The sequence below is a fragment of the Bactrocera tryoni genome, chromosome 4, assembly GCF_016617805.1.
Source record: "Bactrocera tryoni isolate S06 chromosome 4, CSIRO_BtryS06_freeze2, whole genome shotgun sequence".
Classification (NCBI taxonomy): Eukaryota; Metazoa; Arthropoda; class Insecta; order Diptera; family Tephritidae; genus Bactrocera; species Bactrocera tryoni.
This window is the reverse complement of record NC_052502.1, coordinates 15,238,794-15,246,704: the sequence shown is the minus strand read 5'-3', so window position 1 is coordinate 15,246,704 and position 7,911 is coordinate 15,238,794.

Sequence of the window (7,911 nt, the reverse complement as noted above, 5' to 3'; positions counted from 1 at the left end):
AGGGCTAAGTTCGGGTGTCACCGAACATTTTATACTCCCGCATGGTAAAGTGATAATCGAGATTTCATTGTCCGTCATTTACATATTTTTCAAATACCGTATTTGCGTAAAGTTTTATTCCGCTATCATCATTGGTTCCTAATGTACTATATATTATACAGAGAAGGCATCAGATGGAATTCAAAATAGCGTTATATTGGAAGAAGGCGTGGTTGTGAACCGATTTCACCCATATTTCGTTCATGTCATCAGGGTGTTAAGAAAATATTATGTACCGAATTTCATTGAAATCGGTCTAGTAGTTCCTGAGATATGGTTTTTGGTCCATAAGTGGGCGATTCCACGCCCATTTTCAATTTTTAAAAAAAGCCTGGGTGCAGCTTCCTTCTGCCATTTCTTCCGTAAAATTTAGTGTTTCTGACGTTTTTGGTTAGTCGGTTAGCGCACTTTTAGTGATTTTCAACATAACCTTTGTATGGGAGGTGGGCTTGGTTATTATACGATTTCTTCCATTTTTGAACTGTATATGGAAATGCCTGATGGAAACGACTCTGTAGAGGTTGGTTGACATAGCTATAGCAGTTTCCGAGAAATATACAAAAAAACTTAGTAGGAGGCGGTGCCACGCCCACTTTTCCAAAAAAATTACGTCCAAATATGCCCCTCCCTAATGCGATCCTTTGTGCCAAATTTCACTTTAATATCTTTATTTATGGCTTAGTTATGACACTTTATAGGTTTGTCGGCTTCTCCGCCATTTTGTGGGCGTGGCAGTGGGCCGATTTTGCCCATACTCTCGAACTTAACCTTCTTATGGAGCCATGAAATACGTAACAAGTTTCATCATGATATCTCAATTTTTACTCAAGTTACAGCTTGCACGGTAACGGACGGGATGACAGACAGACGGACAGACGGACAGACAGACATCCGGATTTCGACTCTACTCTTTCACCACTCCTTCGATCACTTTGGTATATATAACCCATGATATCTGACTTTTTAGTTTTAGGACTTACAAACAACCGTTATGTGAACAAAACTATAATACTCTCCTTAGCAACATTGTTGCGAGAGTATAAAAACAAATATTAAAGTGGGCACTGCCTTATTGACAACACATCCATAAGCTATCTTAAAGTTTAAAATTTAAAGTCTGCGTTCTATTGATTTTATAAATAAAATGACTGCATAAACTTGACAAATTGCACTCGGAATATTTTCTTACATTCTCTGCTATTTTAAGATCAAAAATATCTACGTAAGCAGCAATGTTAGACTATTTGTGGTCATAAAATCGCCAGCAATGTCCTTAGCTCCATTATGTAAGCAAAAACGAAATCATTGGCATGGCTGATGGCACATTATTCATGCAAGCATCATTTTAAATTCAAGCGTAACTGTAATAGTTTCCTTTTTAACTTCTAAACATCTGTAAAGGGTCCTGTATTACGTATGAGTGTGTGAGAAATAAGCATTTTTATATGTACTTCGAATTAAGCAATATATAGTTAGTTCGAAAAGATAGCCGAAGTATCCGATAAAGCAGCGTGGATTGTGATACTTCTTCTTCACCCAGAGGGTACTGCGTCGAATACTCTCAGAGCTGGAATGTTTTCGGTGGATTGTGATAACTTAAGTGCATTAAATTAGGTAAATTTGCTCTAGTCCTCGGTACAGCATACACTCGACAAATGGTTAGAAGGTTAAGGGTTCTCATATTTTCACCTTTGGCTGAAGCCTAGCAACTACGTTAAGGTCAATGCTTCGAAACTTTAAGGGGGTATTCTGGTCTAGAAATTAAAAAAAAAATCGATTTTTTCATCTATCATTTGCTTGTTAACCGATTTAAGCTCAGAAACTAGTTTTATTTTCATGTCGATTAAAGAAAAATGTGTCTTTTTCGACAGGTGGCGCTATGGCTGAGATATATTATTTGTGATATTATTGGTTGTTGTGCTTTTGTTGGCTATGGAACTTATTTCGCCGGCGGTAATAAAGATTTCTATTACAAAAGAGTAAAACTATATTTTTAGGTTAGTCCAGGTCAGATTTGATCAAACGTTATTATTACAAATTTAACTTATTTACTTAAAAGTGGTTTGAAGAAGCTATTTAGTGAAGTCTTCTCTCAATATTTTATTTTCTTATCGAAATTTAACGACTTAAATAGTGGCGCAGTGAACAGGATATTGCTCAAAAATCATCAAATCACATAAATACGGGCTCAATTGATCAAAAAATTATCCTCGAAGCAAAATTTGATATTTGTACAATACATACTCCAAATTCTCTGAATTTCCAAATATACAGTTACACATATTAGGGTGGTTCTAAAATTTAACCAAAATGTATGCTCGAAGCAGTGTTTGAGATATGTATAAAACCCAAAATTGTCTAAATTTTCAAATATATACATATATAATGATGGTCCTGAAACGCAAAAATTATTACATTTATATATGTAGTTATAAAACACAAAATTTTCTGAACTTACAAATATATGTATACATTACGGTGGTCTTAAAATTGTTTCGAAATGTATTCTCGAAGCATGGTTTGAGATACACATATCAGCAAGGTGTCTAAACTTTAAAATGTACATATTAGGGCGGTCCTAAAATGTGGGAATTCTTACATTCTATTTTCTAATCGCTTTACATACTGTAAAATAAATACTGTCAAAAATATTACAATTTGTCTATTGACTGAATTAATTAATTAATTTTATTTTATGGCCTTCCATTGGCTAAGCAATATTATGACTGTAAACCTCAAACTTCTCAAATTGAAACCAAAACATTCAAATTGCATGATTGACGAACCAAATATGAAGGCGCGATGGATAAAAAGAAATTTCTAATCAGAGAAGTAAATAGTGAAGATATTTTTAAGGACCACCTTAGTGTTCATACTTTCAAACCGAATTTAAAAACATAGCACCAATAATATGGTTAGTAAATTTGGAGTCAAATAGTCAAAATATTTTTTTAAGAACCGCCTTAATGTGTATATTTTCGAAACGAATTTGACGACATATCATCAAGGAAGTGTTAAGCAATTTTGAAATTTGTGTTTAGAAAATTTGAAGTCAAATAGTCAAAATATTTTTTTCAGAAACACCTTAATGTACATATTTTCGAAGTGAATTTGAAAACATATCAGCAAGGAAGTGTTTACTACATTTGAAATTTGTGTTTAGTAAAATTGAAGTCAAATAGTCAAAAAAAAATAAATTAAGGAGCACCTTAATGTAGATACTTTCGAACCGAAATTGAAAGCATATCACCAAGAATGTGTATAGTAAATTTGAAGTCAAATAGTCAAAATATTTTTTAAGGACCACCTTAATGTACATACTTTTGAGCTGAATTTAATCACCTAGGATGTGTTTAGTAAATTTAAAGTCAAATGATCAAGATATTTTTAAGGACCACCTTAATGCATATACTTTCGAACCGCATTAAAAAACATATACTTTGATCTGTGGGTAATTTTTTACATAATTCTCAATTTCTACATCCTTCCTACTGTGATTCTACTTACACCTTTCTTACTTGTTCTAATCAACATTAAATGCGAAGCGTTCTTATAGTAGCACCCGCTTTAAATATCTACTACAAATATGTCCACTAAGCAGACAACAGCCATGTATCATCTTAAAAGCCGTTAGCAAACAGTTGCACTCAACACAATGATAAAATTCCTACTTCATGCATACAAGCATTGTTGCAAGTACACAACTAAAGAGAAGAATACGCATATAAATGCATTGCACAACAATGTACCAAAGCGTTGCAAATGCCAACACCAACAACACAGCTCAAGATGACTGTGAAAAATGTGAAAAATCTACAAAACAAGCAGAAAGAAAATGAGTACATAGTTAGACAAGAGCGATGTTGGCAACCATCAGTCAAGGCAGTGAAAGCGTTGTGAGCAAAACTAAAGTGTGTGTGTGTGTGTATGTGTGAGTGCGCATTAAGCAATGTACAATAGAAGCATTAACAGCTATGGTCGCCCGTGAAAAATACGCGCTATTTTATGATCGCCATGGCGCATAAGTAACCACATTTCCGTTGCAGTGAAGCGAAGGTTGCGTATACCACACGGCGCACACACACAATTCAGTACTAAACAGCATTTATCGAGGCGTTTCCGAAATAACTTGAGTGGAAATAGCATTTTATGTTTTATTCTAATTTTTATTTGCAATTTCGCACATTTTATTTGCCGCACAACCGATGTGGCAACGTCAACTAAAAACTTCAACTTCACGACTACAAAGTCACCAGCTTATGAATGTGTGTGGTAATTTTAATTTGAACCACAAATGCACATAACTGTCGCATATGCAGACATAATGTCACCAGAAGTATGCCATGCGCTGTGACCTTGCCAACAGGTGGCCACCGAGCCAACTGTACAACCAAACAATGCTCAACTTTCCCACATTTATTGCCGGATCAATGTGTGGAAACTTTTGAACTTTGCTGCGCCAAAGTCGTAATTAAAATAGCGCCTAACCATGGCAGCAGCTCTAAATACGACAATAGTGAATGGAAAATAGCGGTCATGTAAATTTAATTTATTGTGCCACGAATTGGCGATAAAATGTGTAGAACTATTTGAGCTGCACTATTATTCAGCGGTTGCGTGGATATGTGCGCGGGGGAAAAGGAATTTATTAGCAGAATTTGTGCGTTGCCAAGAACTGTAGACAATGTTTGCGATGTGTTATGGCATGGCATGATAGGAGACTTTGTCATTATGCGCCCTTTATGTCATTTAAATATGGCGAAATAAAATCTGATAAGCGTATTTTGCGATTTATTATATTTTCTGCCTTTTCGAATATGCCAGATCTTTGCAAGCTTGCAATTATTATTGACTAACGTACATAACATTTGTAACGGTATAGTAAAGCAAAACAAAAAAAGTGGAATTCTAAATTTAGACTATTAAGAATATTTTATTTTATAGCCAAAGTTAAGCAAGCACTATTTTTTTTAATAATTACACCCTCTCATTTTTATGGCTTCAACGAAGCTAGCAAATATGTATACTTTATAGGACATATCCGTTTGTTACAAACATCGTAGCAAACTAAATAATCCCTCCTCAGAGTATAGAAAAACAGGTAGTACGGAATATAAAAAACAAACAATATACAGTGATATGATAATTTTTGTCCCAGTAATCAGACAATAATATGTTGTCTGAAGAAAATCCCGTTTAAAGATGGTGGATACTTTTTAAAATGCTGTAACTCGAAAACTATTTTAGATATACGTAGATTTTAAATTTCTGTGTGTTCTTTTTTAAGAACCTTAAAACCTATCGAAATATGAAAAAAGACTGGAACCAAGTGTGCTATTTAAGTTACTCATGATGCATTCTTCGGAAGAAATGTTTTTGTATTAAAAACAGGATCAATTCACAGGAATCCAAATTTATTGTAAAAGACACTGAGCTACTGCTTTCGTCCCATGCTTGTTGACTCGTAGTTAAGGGATTATGTACCGTTAGAATTTTCAAAAATCGATTTTTTTCTATTTTATTTTCATAATGTACATACATATACTATATTTAAGAATACGCACAGAAAAATCATTCTGATGAGTATTTTCGAAGTTACACGCCAATTTGAAAAGGCGTTTCAGAGTGCATGGAAATACAAAGACAAACTTTAAACGCGTTTTTCTCAATATAATGTTTTCAAAGTCGGTGACCAATATTGCTTGAAAACGGTTAAACCGATTGGTCATCATTTTAAAAGGACCTTCTAAATATATTTTTTAGTAATTAAACGAAATGCCTACGCTTGGAATATCCAATTGGCGCCACGTAGCGAAAAGAAGAAACGACTGGCGCGCTGTTGTTAACTCGGCTATAATCGCGTAAGCGGTGTCTACGCCAACAAAGAAGAAGAAGAATTAAACGAAATTTTTTAAACAATTTAATGCCGAAATTTTGGTCAAAAATCGATTTTTTTTTTTGTTTTTGAGAAACCACCATTTTGTCGAAAAATTTTATTTTGCTTATTCCTTCAATTTTATTTACTAGATTTAACATCACCTTAACGAAATTGGTTTTTTAATCTTAGAGGATCCAGTTCAGAGATATAGCACCGCAAAAAGTGTTTTTTGAGAGGAGCTCCCAGAGATCAACTTCAGTTCCTTTCCAAACAATATTTTTACTAATAATTAGTCTTAAAATCTAGTTAAAAAATACCATAATCTTTGTACAAATTTGTGGATCAATAAATTTTAAAGTTTTTCTCAGAAAAAATTTTAGAAAATTCCCTTTTTTTCGACTTTCTAACTGTATGTAACCATTTAAAAGAAAAAATTAGTCCTGAATCACTTTTTGATAATTAATGTAAACGGCATTAATCTATAGATTTTCGATTTTTTTCTAAGATTCATTTAATTTTTGGACCAATAAACGCTAGATGGCTAAGGAGTTTTGTCCTCATATTCATAAAATCAAGGTTTGTTAACAATCATAATATGATTTTTGTATTTAAGGACCGCTCTATTGCTCTATTGCTAACACTCAGGGATGTTGTGGAATCTGATAGGTGTCGGAATCAGAATTGAAACGGATAAAAAAAGTAGTAGGTGTCATGAACTCAGATATTATTGGTTTGATGTTCGAAACAGAATATATATCGGTTTTGGGTGTCACGGAAACCAATTTTATCGGTTTTGCTATCAGAAACAAAGCAAGAGATAGTCGCTGACAGATTTGAAATGTAAGTTAATAAATCAGGTTATTTTATTGTTACGAATTTAAATTTATTTTTTATTTTTTTTTTAATTTGTCTTTTTTTATTTATTTAGTAAAACACGAAATGTCTTAATTAATGAGTTTTGGAAAAAAAAAATGCGAATATTTAAGAGTGGAGCCTGCCTTATAGGCTTTGAAAAATTTTTGAGGTTTTTTAGGGAGGGAAAGAAATCATTGATTAAAGCGAAATTTCCAGGGTTTATAGTATATTTAAACAGCATCTGAAATTTTTTTGAATACGAAATCTTTGATATTCTGCCTTTTAAACAATTTGCCCGAAGCATCTCGCATGTACATCTGTCGGACGGCGAGATAGTATGTAGGTCGCAATTTCTATCGAAAACAAAAAGCTTCAAATAGATTCATATTTGTTAATAACTTGTTTTCTAGTTGAAGTAAGAAAATTAAAATAAAGTGTATGAAATTCCAAAAAAAAAACTAAAATAAAAAAATGATTTTTGACCAAAAAAATTGTACTTTTTTTGGTTTAAACAAATGTTCAATCTTCCAGTGTTTTTAGTTTAAATAGAATGATCTTAATGCTAAAGATAATAAAGAAAAATGAAGAAGAAGTAGAAAAATAATAAATTTTGCCCCAATTCCATACAATGTTTAGTTCTTTTTCTATCCTGCCCGCCAATTAAGAAAAATCGTAAAAATCTTAAAACCGAGAAATCGCTCTTCGAAGTTTTCACTTTCTGCCCAAGCGCTCATATATCTGTTAGATATACAAGCATACTTGTATATATGTATATAACGTATATAAGTATATACGCTCCGTCACTATTTCCCTTCTTGCTTCGACAATATTTCGAATTCCCATCTACAACTTTGGGGATATATTCGAAGATAATTACTAAAAAAAAATCGATTTTTTGAAGCTTGTAAAGCAGGCAGCGTAATTTAATAGATCTTTAATAGGATTGCTTCCAAATGTATTCATTTGCAAGTTTTGTTACATTAGTAAATAGCTTATTCGAATATTGGTTTTGCGTATATTCGAAAAGACGAAAATCCAAACAGATTCCGTGACACACATGAAAATCAGAATTAGTTCGCAATTCTGACAGCTAAGTAATTCTCTCTTGGATTCCACAACACCCCTGACTATGATTTTTA